Source organism: Myotis daubentonii, chromosome 10 (assembly GCF_963259705.1).
Source record: "Myotis daubentonii chromosome 10, mMyoDau2.1, whole genome shotgun sequence".
In the NCBI taxonomy this organism is placed as follows: Eukaryota; Metazoa; Chordata; class Mammalia; order Chiroptera; family Vespertilionidae; genus Myotis; species Myotis daubentonii.
In genome coordinates, this window is record NC_081849.1 from 31,891,232 (window position 1) to 31,911,161 (window position 19,930).

A 19,930-nucleotide genomic window follows, 5' to 3' on the forward strand; every position below is an offset into this window, starting at 1 on the left:
GACAGGACTCAGGTCTCTGGACCAGCCTTACCCTTTTAAAATTGCAGAAATGAGGCCCAAAGAAATGAAATATAATGCCCAGTGTTACACAGTTTTAAGTCTTAGGGTCACATCTCTTGGCTCCCACTCTGGTGCTCTTTGCTTCGCACCATTCATTCATCCCTTCCTTTCTGCGCCCCCTGCCATTCTTACCTGGTCTCAGCACAGTTCACATAAGCACCGCCACCTTCCTGACACAGTTCTGCCCATGCCAGGCTCCTGCTCACATGTGACAAGGACTCAACCTCTGCACACAGGGCTGAGGTTACTGGCTCCTTGGCTCTCAGTCAAGGCAGGCAAGCCCTGACTTACCTTTCCAAGCACATGAGTTCAACACGTCTCTGCCCCTCCAGCCAGACTGGTTTACTTGTGGTCTTCTGCCAGCCTAGGCCATCTGGGCCTCTGTCTTTGCCCAGGCTGCTACTTTCCTACCAATGGTGCCTTCTCCATCTTCGCTCTTTAACCAGATTCTACCTGTGCCCAAGGTAGCATGAGATTAGGACAGACTTGGGTTCAGATCCCAGCTCTTGCATAGTAGCTGTGTGAATTAGTCAAATTGCTTAACTTCTCAGACCTTCAGTTCCTGTATCTCAGTTATAATGAGAATAGTGATAATGTCCTTTTCTTGTACTTATAAGTCTCTATCACAACCTTGTCAATGTAAGAAATGTCCAAACCTTTTCTGTGAGTTAATTTGAGTCAAACTGATGGCATATGCTGGGGAGCAAGATCCCAGATACTTTGGAGAATAATAGTTTTGTAGTTTCTTGCATGCATTTGAAATTAAGAAGGGAACATAAGGAAGGTGATATGGAGGTGGGAGAAAGCTAGGCAGGGCTTGGATTACAGGATAGTTAACAGTTAACAAGATTATGTGCTCATCTTGAGGGTGAATGCCTCTTCCTGGGGGATTACATCTGGCATCTCAAAGGTGTGTTAACCTGTCCTAGATGCACACGAACAATGGACAGGGCTGGCTTAAACCTTTCCCTAAAAATGTTGTAGGTCTGGGGTGTGACTACCCACCATGACCAGCCCAGTTAGAAATTTATGACCAGCTCACCCTGTGAGGTTACTTCCCATAGAACACCCCCACCCCCACCCCACCTCTCTTTTGTCCACAACCTTTACCATAAAGGCATTATCTCTCTTCCCCTTTCCCGTGCTGCACAATAGAACTTTCTGCCATGCTGGAAATGTAACAACTTGTGGCTGCTCAGCACACGAAATGTGGCCAGTGTGACTGAGGAACTGAATTTTTCATTTTTAATTGATTGTCCTGTGTGGCTAGTGGCCACCATAATTGGACAGTGCATTTCTAGCCGGTAAGCTCAGCCAGGGAAGAACCCATGCTGTTCCTGCTTGTCATCATATCCCCAGCAGTGAGCACACGGCCTGGTAGGTGGTAGGCACTGCACAAACATTGGTTGAATGAATGACAGCTGCCATTTATTGCACGCTCACTTGTGCCCAGCACAACACTAGGAACCTGATGAAGGAATGTGGTATAGTCCCCCGCACAGCCCCTGAGGCGGGATTAGATTAGAGTTGGTATGGAGCGCTGGCCGGTAGTAGAAGTTCAGTAAAAGGTGGTTATTATCATTAGTAAGACCTCCCAGTGACCATGATCATCCAATTGATGTCTATCTCCTCTTCCTCGAGGCCTCCAGAGCAGTTGCTGCCTTCACACCCTCTGCTGTCCCATGGCGCATACCTCGGCTTAGACGGCGGACTCTCCTCTGTACAGGTGCCCTGTCCCCACGGCTGGGTTGGCAGCATCTGGGCCAGGCCCATGGCATTCTTGTTTGGATGTCCCTCAGCTCAGGGCCTGCACTGAGTAGTGTTCAATAGTTGCCTCTAACTTTGCCCAGTTTCTGCCAAGCCATGGATTTCTTTTCCTTTTTTAAACAATCTTTATTGTTGAAAGTATTACATATGTCTCCTTTCCCTGCCCCCCCATTGACCTTTGTCAGCCTGCCCTTTATACGCCCCCCCCCCCCGCCCCCTGCCGCCAAGGCCTTCACCACCCTATTGTCTGTGTCCATGGGGCATATATGCATATAGGTCTTTGGTTGATCTCTTCCCACTCACCCACCCTCCCCCGCCTTCCCTCTGAGATTCCCCAGTCTGTCCCATGCACCATGAGTTTCACTCTCAGGCACCCCCCTCTGTGCTCTCAAAATTCCTATGCTAAATCCTAGCCCCCAGTGCCCCCGAAGGTGACTGTTTTAGGAAGTAGGTTCTTTAAAGAGGTAATTAAGTTCAACTGTCATGGGGGTGGGGATGGGGCTAATCCAATATAACTGGTGTTCTTGTAAGAAGAGAATTAGAACTTGGAGACACAGAGGAGAGACCATGTGAAGATATGGGGTGAAGGCAGCCATCCACAAGCCAAGGATAGAGGCCTCAGAAGAAACCAAGCCCGCTGGTCCTTTGATCTCAGACTTCTAGCTGCTGGAATTGTGAGAAAATAAATTTCGGTTGTTGAAGCCAGGCAGTCTGTGATGCTGTATTATGGCAGCCCTAGCAAACTAATGCGCCCCATAGAAGGTGAATTAGCATAAAGAAAGACCATGCCCTGGCCAGGTAGCTCAGTCGGTTGAGCGTGGTCCCATGCACCAGGAGGCTGCTGGTTTGATTCCCAGTCAGGGCACATGCCTGGGTTCCAGACCTGATCCTTGGTTGGGGTCTGTGTGGGAGGTGACCGGTTGATGTTTCTCTCTCTCTCTCCCTTCCTCTCTCTCTAAAAATCAATCAATCAATAAAAACATATTAAAATGAAGAAAGATCACCCTCGTGAACTGAAAACACCTTGAAAGTGGCCTCCAGAGAAGAGGGCGCCAGAGAAGCCCCACCTCCTCTTCAGACCGCGGACTAAAGCTGTACCTACCTATGTGCGGCTCCATTTCAGTAAAAGACATTCAGTCGAGCCCCAGGTGGTTTGGCTCAGTGGATAGAGCGCCGGCCTGCGGACTGAAGGGTCTGGGTTTGATTCTGGTTAGGGGCACATGCCCGGGTTGCAGGCCTGGATCCCAGTAGGGGGCATGCAGGAAGCAGCTGATCCATGATTCTCATCATTGATGTTTCTATCTTCCTTCCACTCTGAAATCAATAAAAATACATTTTTTTAAAAAAGACATTCAGTCGAGCTACATACTTGGCATCACACAGGTGGAAATGTTACTTACATGAATTTAGATGTTTTGGTCATGAATTGGCAGGTTGAGCACGACTATCTGTCTTCCCTCGGTGACTGCAGCCGAGGGGGAGCAGGCTCGAAAGCCAACAGTGACATACCACGGAGGGAGGGCGTGAGGGCGGGAAGGGAGCGGGGCTGAGACAGAGCCCCGAGGAGCACCGGAAGGGACAGTATGGGGGAGGAGAAAGGACCTCCTGTGAGGGCAGGGAGGGAGGGAGAAGGAAAACCTGGACAGAATGGTGCCTGGACATAGCAGGGCAAGGACACTGGGAAGGGAGGCGTGGTCAGCAGTGCTGGTTCTAATGGGAGGTCGCGTCACATAAAGCCAGTCGGGAGGCTTTACGTATTGAGCACCATGAATTACCCGTGAGTGACTCTGGTGGTACTCATTTGAGGGAAATGTGTTCTTAAATTCACCCTGAAAAAAATAAGCAGTGTTTGGAAGTTGGAGGTGGGAGGGTGAGGAGGGTTAGGGAGGCACCAGAAGAGGGCACTAGAGAGTCTGCCCCCCCCCCCCCTTCCCCAACCTTCCCTGGATATTACTTTTGACATCTCAAAGGTGTGTTAACCTGTCCTAGATGCATAAGAACAATGGACAGGGATGACAAGAGAGAGAGCACAACATTTGGCTAGAAGTAGTATACATTGCATTTTATTTATTTATTTATTTATTTAAAATATATATTTTTATTAATTTCAGAGAGGAAGGGAGAGGAAGAGAGAGATAGATAGAAACATCACTGATGACAGAGGATCATTGATCTGCTGCCCTCTGCATGCCCCTCATTGGGGATCGAGCTTGTAACCCGGGCATGTGCCCTGACCTGGAATCGAATCATGCCCTCCTGGTTCATAGGTCGACGCTCAACCACTGAGCCATGCCGGCCAGGAGCATTTTATTTATTTAATACACCCAGTAGCACTTAGTGTTCTGAGAAGTTTACAAATATCAACTCACTTAATAAATTCGATTTCTTGCACAACAAGGAACTCTAGGTTGCCAAAGAACTTTTAACTGCAGTGTGCTGGAGAAATAATAACAAAGGTAAGAGAACTGGAAATGATTTAGTAACACCACCTCCGCCAATCACCTCTTCTTAATTGCCTTTCCATAAAACAGCATGAGTAGTATGTTTCTCAGGGGTCAGTAGAGTAAGCACGGGGGAGTTTTTCCCTCGTTCCAAGTTCATTCTGCTTTCAGGACAAGTGACAGAGGGTCTCTCCTTCCTTTATGCCTGTAGTTGTGAAAATGCACAACACCAGTCTCTTCCAGGCCCCACGACGGGGGTATTTCTCTCCGGACTGGAGCTCCTCAGGGAAGCATGTCCTTATCACTCTCAAGGTGTTCACGGTACGACGTCTGTGCAGCTTGCATCTTATTTGGACGTGGCATGCGTTGCCCTCATTTTCCGGCCTGGCTCCTACTTCTGTGTTGGCAGATCCTGGGGTTTTGTCTTTGAAGGATGCGTCTGGGGGAGGCAGGTCCCTTTTCAGAATGTCTTTCGAGATCACACCCCTCTTTTGGTCTCTCCATCTATGTGTCGGTTTACATCTCTCTTTTTGACCATGACATATCTTTCTATCTCTTCCACACATGACTTCTCCTCTGTCTCCTTTCCCCCCTTTACAATTCTGTTTCTTAACAAGTCATAATACAGACCTGTTTGTTTTAGTTGTTCCTAAGGAATTACTGCAAATTTCTGAATTAAACCTTTGATTGGCTTAAATGATGCATTTTTAAAATAGACCGTGTCAATTTCTTCAGGAACCCTTAAGTAGCAGCTGTAGGGGTAGAGTATTACACTGATGAGGGTGTGGATGAGAAAGCACTGCATTCAGATGAGGAGACCACTGCAGCTCTGGCTCTGAGGGCAGAGAGTAGAGCGAGTGTGGCAGGTGGAGGGCGTCTGACTGTGGAAGAGGCAGCCTTTGAGGAATTGCACTGGCAGGATGGGCAGGAGTGTGGGGGGGTGGGGGGCAGGCGGGGGAGAAGGGGCATAATTCATTGTCTGCTTCTAGTCCTGGAAGAAAAACAGTCAGACGTCTGAACAGGGACACAGGAAAGGCAAAGGGAGGCCAGAATGGCAGTTGGAGAAAACCCCACAGTCAACCTATGAGTGTAAGAGATGCAGAGGCTGGGAAGGTGGGGTGATTCGGTTGGAGGTTGCGGGAATGGGAGATGAGGATGGGTTTGCACGCGAGAAGCAGTTCAGAGAAGCATTCCAGCCCAGCAGAGAAATTTCCGTGGTGAGGGGAGGTGGGTCATAGCCTGCTTTGCCTGACATGCAGTCCAGGTGGACCTTGGACACACGAGGCAGAAATGGCACAGAGAGAAGCTTTAGCCTGAGAGTGGGCGTAGAAAGGAAAGTAGACACAGGAGAAGTCTTTTATTTTTTATTTTATTTAAATATATTTGTAGTGATTTCAGAGAGGAAGGGAGAGGAAGAGAGAGATAGAAACATCAGTGATGACAGATGCATGCCCCCTACTGGGTTCGAGCCCACAATCTCGGGCATGTGCCCTGAACAGGAATCAAAAGGTGACCTCCTGGTTCATAGGTTGATGGTCAACCACTGAGCCACACCACTGGGCAGGAGAACTCTTTTAAAAGTTAGTTAAGGCAAGTTAAGCCCAGCTCAGTGAAGAAGCAGTGGACCTATCCATTTCTGCGCTGGGTACGTTTGTATCATGAAGTTTCCTCCCTCTGGCCTGAGCAGCGCTTCTCAACCTGTGGGTCGCGACCCCTTTGGGGGTCGAACGACCCTTTCACAGGGGTCGCCTAAGACCATCGGAAAACACATATTGAATATATAGTTCCATATTGTTTTTGTGATTAATCACTATGCTTTAATTATGTTCAATTTGTAACAATGACAATACATCCTGCATATCAGATATTTACATGACGATTCATAACAGCAGCAAAATTACAGTAATGAAGTAGCAATGAAAATAATTTTATGGTTGGGGGTCACCACAACATGAGGAACTGTACTAAAGGGTCGCGGCATTAGGAAGGTTGAGAACCACTGCCTTAGAGGGAAGTTAGGTGATGGCAGAAGGCTGTTCGCACTGACACTTTGCTCTGACGTTGCCAGTGACCGCTTTGATGCCAAATCCAATGCCCTTTTTCAGTCCCTGCCCTGCCTGATCTCTAAACAAACATCAGTTAGACACTTAATCCCTTCATTCTTCTTGGATCAATCCCCTCCCTTGACTTTTCATAATGATGCACTTTTAAATTTCCCCTTCAGCGTCCCTGGTTATTGCTTCTCTCTTCCTTGTTTTCACCAAGAAATTCAGTTCATCAAATGTTCATGACTGCTCCCTGCGTGTTCGATTCTACAGCAGGAACGGAGTGTAAAAGGGAATAAGCCACAGCCCCTGCTTTCAAGGAGCTCAAGTTCAAAGCCAGCAGGTAGACTTTACCTGGTGAAGAGTACAGTTCAACCTGATGAGTGCAGCACTGAGGGTGCACATGGTCAAAGCTGGCACGGAGCCCACTGACAAGGGGCATGATGGCAGGATGGAGGAGCAGGCACACCTGCGCCCAGAAAGCATGAGGTCTGGCAGGGGGACAGAAGGAGAAAGGCACGTGTCCAGGACCTGTAAGAAGTCATAATACTGCTAAACGCCAAGGACAAGGCTCAGGCAGTGTTCAGGGACGAGGCGGGGAATAGAGGTATGCCATGCCAAGGGATTTGTCCTTATTCTGTACTAGAGCCCTGGTGCATGAATTGTGTACCAGCGGGGTCCCTTGACCTGGCCTGTGGGATTGGGCTGAAACTGGCTCTCTGACATCCCCTGAGGGGTCCCGGATTACAAGAGGGAGCAGGCCAGGCCAAGGGACCCTACTGGTGCATGATCGGGGCCAGGGAGGGATGTGGGAGGTTGGCCAACCAGGGAGGGACCGAGGGAGGACTCCAGGGCATGTCTGGCCCGTCTCACTCAGTCCTGATTGGCCGGACCCCAGCAGCAAGCTAACCTACCAGTCAGAGCGTCTGCCCCCTGGTGGTCAGTACACATCATAGCGACTGGTCGACTGGTTGACTGTCTGCCCCCTGGTGCTCAGTGCATGTCATAGTGAGCAGTTGAGCAGCCTTAGCATATTACGCTTTGATTGGTTGAATGGCCTACTGGTCAACTGGACACTTAGCATATTAGGCTTTTATTATATAGGATTCACCAGGTGTGGGGGATAAATTAGTTCAATTTAGTTTTTTGTTTGTGTGTGTGTTTTTTCTCTTTGTTAATCCTCAACCAAAGATATTTTCCCATTTGATTATCAGAGAGAGAGAGAGTGGAAGGGAGCGGGAGAGACAGAGTGAGAGAGAAATATCAATGTGAGACAAATGCAGGACCCTTCAGTCCGAGGGCCGGCACTCTATCCACTGAGCCAAACTGGCTAGGGGCAAATGAGTTCAGTTTTGAACCTGATGAGTTTCTGATTCCTAAGAGATTGTCAGGCAGGGTTGCTCATAGGAAGAGTTTGGGTCCTGGGGTGATCTGTGTCAAACCCCTACAGGAACTTTCTAAAGATGCAGATTCCTCAGGCAGAACTCAAGCCCATCGACTCAGGGATCTCTGGGGGCGGTGCCTGGGAACCTGCATTTGAATGTACCCTCTAGTCTAGGGGATGGGATGGTTATAACAGAGAATGCCAACAGGCAGAGGTATGGGAACAGCCACTGGTGTGAGACGCTGAGGCTACAGGATGGGGCTGGGAAAGGGGGAGACGCCATCATCTGAGATGCTGTGAGGTATTCTGGAGTTAGAGGGGCCATGCCAGGGTCCTGGCGCCTTGGAGACGAACTGACCTTGGAACCACAGACTTCCTGGCCTCTTGCTAACTGAGCGGAGCGAGGTCCTTATCAAGCCACCTGTAGCCGGGCATCCCATTGCTTACAGCTATCAGCATCTTAATTAATACAAGGAAGAATTTGATTTTGTGATTTCCAGATAGTGTTTTATCACAGTCCATGTGGAGGTCTTTTACAAATATTTCAACAGCCTCTGCTGTACACCTAAAACCAATCATATTCAAAATCATATTAAAAAATATGTCAACAGCCTCAAAGAGCAATTTCTAAAAAACAAAGGCTCTTTTTGTCACAGAATTCTGGGGGTTTTCATTGTACGTGTGAGCTGAATTTGAATTTTTAAAGACTTTCTGCTGAAATATGGCAGCAGCTTCAGCTCACATCCCACTTGCCCTAGGTGGTACACTTAATCAACATCCAGGGACTGCTGATCTGCTTATCTTTTCTTTAGGAGACACACACTGCCTGGCAGATTTGAGCTAGTTTGTCTGGTTGAGTTAGATATTTAAATAGAAGACAGAACAACAGAAAGGAAGATTTAATATATAGTTTTGAATTTCCTTGCGTTCTTTTGATATTGTTTTGTTGATCCTGAACTTCTGAATGTTAAATAACAGCCACTGAGAAAGGAAGGTGGTGAGTGCGGCCTCATTGGACACCTGAGTCTGAGCTTTGGGCAAAGCTAGGGCCATGACAGGGGGTCGCTGAGGAGAGCATGTGCTAGGAACAGGTTCAACAGGGCATTCGTCATGAGACCAACGCTACCCACTTTATTTAGCACCAAAGGGGAAACGTTCTGAGATATACATCATTAGGCAATTGTGTTCCTGTGCAAACGTCAAAGAGTGTTATGCACACCTAGATGCTGTAGCCTGCTACACACCTAGGCTGTACGGTACAGGCTATTGCTACTAGGCTACAAGCCTGTACAGCATAGTAGTGTAAGAATCAACATGAGATTAAATCAAGCACAAGAGAAAATGATGCAATCGAGAGATTGGTAAACATGAGATGAATGAGGCTGCTGCCAGTGTGACACAGCATACTGTTTTACAGCAAACCTTTTTTGTCATAAGTAGAAAGATTACATGCTAAAATAATGATAAAAATGATAGTATAGTAAATACATAAATCAGTAACATAGTCATTTACTATCATCAAATATTCTGTACTGTACATAATTGTATGTGTTGTGCTTTTGTACAACTGGCAATGCACCAGTTATGACGCCACTAAGTTATAGGAATTTTTCAGCCCCAGGATAGTCTTCTGGGCCCACTGTCCCAGGCTGAAACGTCCTCACGCAGCACATGACTGTACTGCAACTTGCTCTCCTACCTGCACTGTCCTGTTACTTAACATTCAGAAGTTCAGGATCAACAAAACAATATGAAAGAACGCAAGGCAGTCTTGTGGAACCTGGGAATCCCTTCCCAGAATAATGTTTCTAAATGCATTAAAAAAAGGTATAGTGTTAACAACTTAACAAAAGGAAGATAAACAACCCAATAAAAAAAAAAAAGGGCTAAGGACCTAAATAGACACTTTTCGAAAGAGGACATACAGAAGGCCAAGAGACATATGAAAACATGCTCAAAGTCACTAATCATCCAAGAGATGCAAATCAAAACAACAATGAGTTACCATCTCACACCTGTCAGACTGGCTATCATCAACAAATCAACAAACGACAAGTGCTGGAGAGGATGTGGAGAAAAAGGAGCCCTCATGCACTGCTGGTGGGAATGCAGACTGGTGCAGCCACTATGGAGAATAGTATTGGAATTTCCTCAAAAAACTAAAAATGGAACTCCCATTTGACCCAGTAATCCCACTTCTATGAAACCAGAAACACATATCAGAAAGGATATATGCACCCATATGTTCATAGCAGCATAATTCACCATAGCTAAGATTTGGAAACAGCCTAAGTGCCCATCAGCTGATGAGTGGATTAGAAACCTGTGGTACATCTACACAATGGAATACTACGCTGCCGTAAAAAATAAGGAACTTTTACCATTTGCAATAGCATGGATGGAACTGGAGAGCATTATGCTAAGTGAAATAAGCCAGTCTGAGAAAGATAAATATCACATGATCTCACTCACATGTGGGATATAATGAACAACATAAACTGATGAATAAAAACAGAATCAGAGACAGAGAAACACTGAACAGACTGTCAAACCTCAGAGGGAAGGCAGGGGAGAGGCGGGGGTGGGGGATGGGGGGGAGCGGTCAACCAAAGGACTTGTATGCAAGCATCTTAGCATAACCAATGGACATGGTGGGGGCTTGTCCTGGGTGGTGGGAGTGGCCGGGGAGGAGTCCATGGGGGGAAAAGGAGACATATGTAATACTTTAAACAAACAAAAAAAGTATAGTGTTATAAAAGAAACTATGTTTCTTTATTTTTTAAATCCTTACAGAAAGATATTTTTCCATTGGTTTTAGAGAGAGTGGAAGAGAGAGGGAAAGACAGAGAGAAACATTGATGTGAGAGAAACACATCAACCGGTTGCCTCCTGCACGTGTCCTGACCAGGGCCTGGGCCGGGAGGAGCCTGCAACTGAGGTACGTGCCCTTGGCCGGAATCAATCCCAGGACCCTTCTGTCCGCAGGCTCTATCCACGAGTCACACCAGCTAGGGCATATGTTTCTTAAAAAAAAAAAAAAGAGTCCCTTCTTTTATCCTATTCTGCTATTATTGATTTCAGAGAGGAAGAGAGAGCTAGAAACATCAATGTTCAGAGAATTATTGATCAGCTGCCTCCTGCATGCCTTCTCCTGGGCATTGAGAAAGCAACCCAGGCTTGTGCCCTGATGGCGAAGCGAACCATGACCTCCTGGTTTATAGGTCAATGCTCAACCACTGAGCTACACTAAGATCTAACTGCAGGTCTAATAGCTACAAAGTAGCGATGAATATAACCATACTTCAGTATACCAGCAACAACTCTCAATATGATATAAAAATACTTGTGACAAAGCCAGAGGCACTGCAATTATTCCCGTGGCTGGTTGCCTACAGTCAGATTTGAAGATTTAAGTTGAAAATAAAGAAGTCATTTCCCCCCATTCAAGTTCATAGATCCCCTGAATTCTAGCCACGAACCCCTTGTGGATATGGGACTCCAGCAGAAGGGTCCCTTCTTTTATCCTATTCTGCTATTTTTGGGTAGTATTTAATTGTCTTCTAACATCGTATGTCCTGTATTCATCTTTTAAGTCGGTTTTTTATTGTCTGATACTCCCTACTGAAATGTAGGTTCCAAGAAGCCAGGATGCTTGCCTATCTTGTTCACTAGTATCCAGAACAGGGCCTGGCACTTACCGGAGGCTCCTTAAATATTGGTCCATGAAAGTGCAGAAGGCACCAGCACTGAGCCCAGGCAGAGTGGCACGGAGTTTTCTTGACTTCTCTTATTTCCCTCTCTCCTGTCTTCCTTCTCTGTTTTCTATCCTCTTTATTTTACCTTTACAATCTTTCTCCTCCCCCCCTTCTTCGTTTATTTTTTTTTAAATCACATATTTTTCATTTCTCTCTCAATACACTTGTGATAAGACAGACCCAGACCTGGGGCTCCTAGAGCTGGGCAGTGGCTAAGAACATGGCCTTCAGGCCAACCCAAGTTCAATGTCTGCCTCTCCATCATGCTTGCCATCTGCCTATGGGTAAACCTCTTACCCAGTGGTTCTCAACCTTCCTAATGCCATGACCCTTTATACAGTTCCTCATGTTGTGGTGACCCCCAACCATAAAATTATTTTCGTTGCTACTTCATCACTGTAATTTTGCTACTGTTATGAATCGTAATGTAAATATCTGATATGCAGGATGTATTTTCATTGTTACAAATTGAACATAATTAAAGCATAGTGATTAATCACAAAAACAATATGTAATTACTAGAGGCCCTGTGCACAAAAATTTGTGCACTCGGGGAGGGAGGGGGGGTCCCTCAGCCCGGCCTGTGCCCTCTCCCAGTCTGGGAACCCTCGGGAGATAACCTGCTGGCTTAGGCCTGCTCCCGGGTGGCAGAGGGCAGGCCCAATCCCTAGGTGCAGCCCCTGGTCGGGCTCAGAGCAGGGCCATTTGGGGAGTTGGGGCACCGCCCCATGTCATGCACAGAGCAGGGAGGATCAGGAGGTTGCGATGCCACCCTCAGTCACGCTCAGGGTAGGGCCGATTGGGGGATTGGGGCACCGCCCCCTGTCACACTCAAGGCAGGGTCGATGGGGAGGTTGCGGTGCAACCCCCTGTCACGCACAGAGCAGGGCCAATCAGGGGGTTGGGGCGCTGGCCCCTGTCACTCTCAGAGCAGAGCCCATCAGAGGGGTTGGGGCGCCGCCACTCTCACACTCAGGGCAGGGCCGAAGGGGAGGTTATGGCTCTACCCCGTCACACACAGAGCAGGACCCGTTGGGGGGGGGGCGGGGGGGGAGGGGGTTGGGGCACTGCACCCTGTCACACACAGAGCCGCAGAGCGATCAGGGGGTTGGGCAGCTCCCCCTTATCAGGTACAGAGCAGGGCTGATCAGGGGGTTGGGGCGCCTTCCCCTGTCCCGAACAGAGCAGGGCGGATAGGGAGGTTGTGGCCCCGCCCCCTGTCGCACACAGAGCCGCAGGGTGATCAGGGGGTTCAGGGGGTTTGGGCACTGCCCCCTGTCACACTGATGCCGGTGCCGGGAGGCCTCGCGGCTCCGCTGATCCCCGTGCACTGGGTGTGTGTGTGGGGGGAGTGTCCCTCAGCCCAGCCTGCCCCCTCTCACATACTGGGAGCCCTCAGGCGTTGACCCCCATCACCCTCCAATCGCAGGATCGGCCCCTTGCCCAGGCCTGATGCCTCTGGCCTAGGCGTTCGGCCCGGGCAGCGGGGACCTGCAGCTGCAGCGGCCCCACAATCGTGGGCTTTGCTTTAGGCCCAGGCAAGGGACCCCTAGCTCCCGGGACTGCCAGCTTCGACCATGCCCAGCTCCCATCGCTGGCTCCACCCCTACTTCCTGCTATCACTGGCCAGGGCGGAAAAGGCACCTGATTCTCTGATCATGGCTGGGGGGCAGGGCAAAGGCGGCCCCAGGGCCGCCTTTGCCCTGCCCCCCAGCTCTTAGCTCCCCCCTGGGTTTCTGATCACTGTCAGTGGCAGGGGGCTTCTTCCTGCTTTCCCTTTCGCCTCCCTGCATTGTGCCTACATATGCAAATTAACCTCCATCTTGTTGGCAGTTAACTGCCATCTCAGTTGGCAGTTAATTTGCATATAGCCCTGATTAGCCAATGAAAAGGGTAGCTCGTACGCCAATTACCATTTTTCTCTTTTATTAGTGTTGATATATGTGTTTTCGGATGGTCTTAGGCAACCCCTAAGGGTTCGCGACCCACAGGTTGAGAACCGCTGCTCTTACCTCTCTGTGACTCAGTTTCTTTTCCATCGTTCCCTCAATCATTAGGGGGCTGGCGGTGTGTCTGGCGCTCTGCTAGGTACTTGTGCTACTCTGGGGAGAGCGATGAGTCAACACAAGCATATGGTGTGACAAATGTGCTGATGGACAAGGGGCACGTGCTATAAGAGGGTAACTCTTAAAATCCCGAGCCCCATGAAATTTGGTCTTAGAGCAAAGCCAAGGGCAGTCCATTAGCCCCAAATCATTTCAAATAAATTCCATTGAGTTTTTTGTATTTCTGGAACAATACTGAGGGGACTTCAAGTCCATAGTGCATGACAAGAATGATTAAATCTCTCTTTACTGCATCCAGACAATTTCCTTCTCCCATTGACTTAAACTCTCGCCTTCCTGTTGGGCGAAAGGAAGGGGGCGGGGCACAAATTTCAGGACTGGTGGTTTCAGGGTTCTCCTGGTAGATAGTGAAGAAAGGGCTACGGATGCCCGCTTGGTGCTAATTTTGCTCAGACGCAGGAGCATGTGAGATGGCGGGCATCCCGAAGAAAGTGATGTGTAAGCCAAACCACATCAGGAAGAGAGACGCAGCATGCAGGTCTGGAGAACAGGAGATGCTGGCCCTTCGCTGGGGGAATCCAGTCTCCCACGAGCACAAGAGATGAAGAGGAGGCTAGCAAGAGACAATGATGAGATGGTGGAATGGAGAGAGGTCAGAGGGCTAAGTGGGGCCAAGTCACACAAGGCCTCTCAAAGGGTTGTGATTGTCCAGAGAAAACTGGGAATCAGGGAGCGACAAGATCAGGCAGAGGTGTTAGGAGCCCTCAGCGGCTACAGAGTGGGACTAGATCAGACGGCCACAAGACTAGGAGGCAGAGGATGAGAGAGACCTGGGCCATGGCGATGGCAACAGGCGGAACCACTGGTTTCAGGAGACATTCCAGAGTTGGAACCGATAGGACTTAATGACTAAGAGTGTGGAGGGCAGGGGAAGCGTTAGGGGTTAAATGTGTCTCCCTCCCCCCAAAATATGTTGAAGTCCTGATCTCCAAGGCTCAGAATGTGACCCTCTTGGGAGCTGGACCATGGCAGATGTCATTAGTTAACTTAGGATGAAGTCTATGGAGTGGGGTGGGCCCTGCTTCAATACAGCTGGCGTCTTTATAAGACGATGGTCGTGTGGGGACAGAGACATGGAGAATGCCGCATGAAGGCAGAGAGGTGGAGTGGTGCGCCTACAAGCCAGGAATTCCAGAAATTACCAGAAAACCGCCAGAAGCTGGGAAGAGGCAAGAAAAGATCCCCGAGTTTCAGAGGGATCAGGGTCCTGTGGACACCTTGATTTCAGACTTCTAGCCCCCAGGATGGTGAGGCAGTACATTTATGTTACTTAGTTACAGCAGCTCAAGGAAACTGATATAGGGGGAGTTTAGCCACATCATTGTGGTGAACATTTAGGCTACTCTGAACTTTTATTATAAACGTTAAGAGCAAGAGGAGCTGGAAAATATGAACAAAAATTAAAAGGAAGCTCTGGCTGGTGTTGCTCAGTGGCTAGAGGGTCTGCCCCCAGACTGAAGAATGTCTGGTTCTATTCCCGGTCTAGGGCACATACTTGGGTTATAGGTTCGATCCCCAGCCCTGGTTTGGGTGTGTGCAGGAGGCAACCAATTGATGTGTGTGTCTCTCTCTCTCTCTTTCTCCGTCTCTTCCTTTCTCCCTTCAACTCTCTCTAAAAATCAGTGGGAAAAAATATCCCCGGGTGAGGATTAACAACAACAACAACAAATTATAAGGAAAACCAGAAAATGCTGTAAATTGATTCAGAGATGCCTCAAGGCCCACAAGTGCTGCTGGAACTCAGCACCCTCGCTCCACAGGCTTGCTGCTCAGTTTAGAGGAGGTGATGCGTGAGGCATTGCTTTGTACACATAAAGCACTCTAGTTATGTTAAAGCGTTGTCTCCATTTTAATTAAATAAAAACACAAGGCCATATGTCGGAGTTGCCCACACAAATAGTTCCCACCCACAGGCCTGGCAACATAACTTGTGGAGCTCAGTGCAAAATGAAACTGTGGGGCCCCTTGTTCAGAAATTATTAAAGAGTTTCAAGTCAGTGACACCAGAGCATCAGGCCAAGCACACAGAAAGCCCTGTGACCTGCACCCTGAAGCCTGCTGCCCTGGGGAGCCCAAGCCAGACCTCTGTGGAGACCTTTGAATCCAGAGAACCATAGGGTTGGACATGTGGAGGGAAGAGGAGAGGTGAGGAGGAAGGGCTTAGGGCTGAGAACGAAGGAATGATCATGATGCAATGAGTAGAGACTGCCCCGCCCCAAGAGGGGACAGATGTTAGGTAACAGTGAATATACAATATATTTAGACCGTTAGATGGGCCTGGGTGGGGGAGGGCCTTTGGGCCAAGCAGAGGTATTTGACTCTGTTTCAATAAGTGATAGAGGAGCACTGAAGGTTTTTGAGCAGGAGTTCAAGTTGGTAGAGAGTGGAAGGAAGGGTTGGAAAACAAAAGCTATAAGGTTATAAATTGTTCTCCAAAGCAAAATATAGCCCCTCTCAAAAGAAGAAGAAGAAAAAACCCCTTCTCTCCAGATCTGTATGTGTGACACCCAACTGTTTGCTGAATGGGTGGCCTTGATGTGATGATGTCTTTTCCAACCTGGTTGCACCCAACCAGACATAAAAACAGGATGGGGCAAAAAGGGAGTACAGTTGTTCCTATGGAAAACAATACAATAATCTATACTAATAATAGAGGAATATGCAAATTGTCCAGGATGCCCTCACGTAACAACCAATCAGGACAGGGGCGGGGCCATGGCGGAGAGCTCTCGGCACACCTGTGCCGCCGGTCCGAAGGGTATGGAGAGGAATGGAGAGTATATAGGCAGTTAGGGGGATCAGGCCAGGAGGGGAGAGCAGTTAGGGGGATCAGGCTGTCAGGGGAGCACAGTTAGGCAGTTAGGAGAATCAAGCCAGGAGGGGAGAGCAGTTAGGCAGTTAGGGGGATCAGGCCAGGAGGGGAGAGCAGTTAGGGATATCAGGTTGGCAGGGGAGCAGTTAGGGGCATCAGACAGGCAGACAGGTGAGCAGTTACGAGCCAGTGGTTCCAGATTGTGAGAGGGATCCTGGATTGGAGAGGGTGCAGGCCAGGCTGAGGGACACCTCCCCACCCCCCATGCATGAATTTTGTGCACCAGGCCTCTAGTTAATAAATAATAATGCAAGAATAAACTTTGTTTTGTATGTTCACAACTGTGAATACAACCATTCACCTTTTTGTTCATAATAATTTGAGAAATTGTAGGAACACCTATAATTTTAGTGTGCTTGATCTCTTTATTAGTGAAATATCTAACCCAGTGGCTAGGAACTGATGGCCGTTTTACTATGGTTTCAACTCACTGTGTTCCGTAAGCGTATTTTTTTCTAGAATATTTTTAGGCCTGAACATGTAATTCTAGGTCAACTCCTCCCTCAACCCACACTGAGCCCTAACTGCTGCTTTGTAATCTGAGCAACATGGTTAGTTAGACTCACAGACGAAGTGCCAATCATCTGTTTATATGGTCCATCATTTCCTCTTCACCATAAAGGATACACATTGCTCTACCATCATTTCCTTTTATCCCACATAGCTGTGACCAAGTGGCAAGCATTCTATCCCAAAGCGCTGCACCAGGACCCTAGGCTTACAAAACAATTCGTCTTGGCTGTAAAGTCAATGTAGCTTTAGTTTAAAGTGCAAGTCGGGACCATAGGATCCTCTGGGTTTCACGTTTGAATGAAACACTCGAACGTCCCCATCACTCCTACTGCCACGAACAGTCTTGTGATGATGTTTGAAAACTAAAACAACCCAAGTCCTGTTCATTTCCTTCAATTTTCTTTTCTTTCCCCAACTGTTTTCTATTTATTCTTTATCCCAACCATAAAGCAAGAAAAACTGAAATAATTACTTAGAAAATTTCCACTGCTGTCAAGATGACAAAAGCTATACAGTGTGGGTGATTAGGCAAGAACAATGGACAAAAAGACAGTGCTCAAAAAGAAAAATGATTTCTTAAACTCCTGGAGAAAAGAAAGCAAGTTGGCACTGTGATCAAACTAAATTAAGTTACATGGTAGTGAGGAAAAATTTGAATGTCAGACCATTCTTTTCTTAATCCTGTGTACTCATTCTCATGGAGAAGGTAGGTAGTGTGTGTGTGTGTTTAAAGATTTTATTATTTTTTAAATATTTTTATTGATTTTAGAGAGGAAGGGAGAGGGGAAAGTGAGATAGAAACATCAATGCTGAGGGAGAATCATTGATTGGCTGCTTCCTGCACATCCCCTACTGGGGATCAAGCCCACAACCCAGTCATGTACCCTTGACCAGAATCAAACTCGGGATCCTTCAGTCTGTAGGCTGACACTACCCACTGAGCCAAACCATCTAGGGCAAGGTAGGTGGTTCAGGACTTCATAGTAAATTTGTATGAATTAGTGGATATTAAGAGAATGGGTAACAATGGCTGCATTATTAATTGGTATAGGTTCTGAATTTTATATCTGATCGTTCATAAAAATACAGAAACACTAATATAGTGGGAGCCCTTGCCTCCATGAAGTAACACAAGCTGTTGTAACAGATAAAAGCTGACAGTGGCCGAACACAACGGAAGTTGACTTTTCATTCTTACAACAGCCCAGGGCGGAGTTCAGCAGGAGGCCTTCCACACAGTGATTCAGGGACCCAGGCCCCCCCTAACCCTCCCCCCGCCCCACTCCTCCACCACCTCCCCGCCCCGTGTGTGTGCGCGCGCACGCGCGTGGGAGCTCCGGGAGCTCCGAGTCCTTCGCTTCCCACTGGCAGGCAGGAGAGAATGGATCCCCTGTGGGAGGTTGATGGGCCCTGTCTTCCATCCACACTCCAGTGGCAACAATTCAGCCACATGGCTACATCTAAGCCCAACGGGGCTGGGCAATGGGTCTAAGCACCCACGAGGAAGAGGACAAGTCCTAGAGACTACCACACCGTCCCTGCCGCTATTGCGGAAAGCTGGACTGCCAACGGTCCAGTTCCCGCACGGGGCCACATTCAAAGACACCTAGGTTCAGCTGCAAGAAAGAAGTAAGATAAATCTAAATGGAAACCCCAGCTGCAGTCGCTCCAGAAAGCTTCAAAGAAGAATTACCTTTTTAATGGACAGGCAAACTTTGCGGATCTTCTCCCACCTCCCTCCTTCTAGGCGTGTACCCACTGCACAAGGCAGCCACCTACTCCTCAGGTCCTCTCCTCCCGCTCCTCTCCAGGCAGCATTCAAATCTCTGCAGCGTAGGCCCTTTCCTCCCCATTACCCTGATTGTGCCTGTTTAACCCTCTGGGCTTCAGTGTCCCCGTCTGTGAGTTGGGAAACTTGAACCAAATGACCCTCACGTATTGAACACTCTAGAATATTTATTGAGTGCCCACTGGGCTAGGCCAGCTCAAACGTTCTCAAATGCTATGAAAAGGGCAACACGCTTAAATCGGGGACTTTATTCCACTGTGGCTGAAGTTTTATATGGTAAGAATCCGCATCCCTTGCCCTGGCTGATGTACTCAATGGTTAGAGCGTTGGCCTGAGCACTGAAGAGTCCTGGGTTTGAGTTGGTTTCCGGTTTGATTCCTGGTCAAGGGCATGTATTTAGGCTGTAGGTTCAATCCCCAGCCCTGGTTGGGGCACATGCAGGAGGCAACCAAATCGATTTTTTTCTCTCACAGTGATGTTTCTCTCCCTCTCTTTCCTTTCCTCTCTTCCTTCCACTCTATCTAAAAGCAATGGAGAAATATCATCAGGTGAGGATTAACAAACCAACCAACCAAACAAACAAAGAAAGAATCCACACCCCATGAGTGTAACAGTCCCTTCACATGAGTAGAAGGTACATCTTTTCTGACAAAAATAAGGTCCTTATTTTTGTCAATGAAATTGACTGTCATTCATGAAAAACAGCTTATAGAACTGGAACTACCATTTCTGTTAAAAGGAATTGATTCACTTTGGGGAAATATTCATATCTAATAATATAGGCACAGGAGCATTTAATACTTTATTGTTTTTTAGTGGCCAAAAGCTAGAATGAACCTGAGTAGGATGTTGGGGACATGCCATGGGGTATGATGCAGCTGTTAAAAATAACGAGCTTGCATTCTATCCACTGACCGAGGACAGTGGTTGGCAAACTCATTAGTCAACAGAGCCAAATATCAACAGTACAACGATTGAAATTTCTTTTGAGAGCCAAATTTTTTCAACTTAAACCGTATAGGTAGGTACATTGTTATTAACTTAATTACGGTACTCCTAAGCTGGCCTTTGTTAAAAATGTCCTCAATCTGATTGAGGTACGTTCGCTGAGGTCGACCCCTTCCAACTCTCCCATCCACACTCGTCTTGTATACGTGTTTCAGATAGCCGAGTGTGGA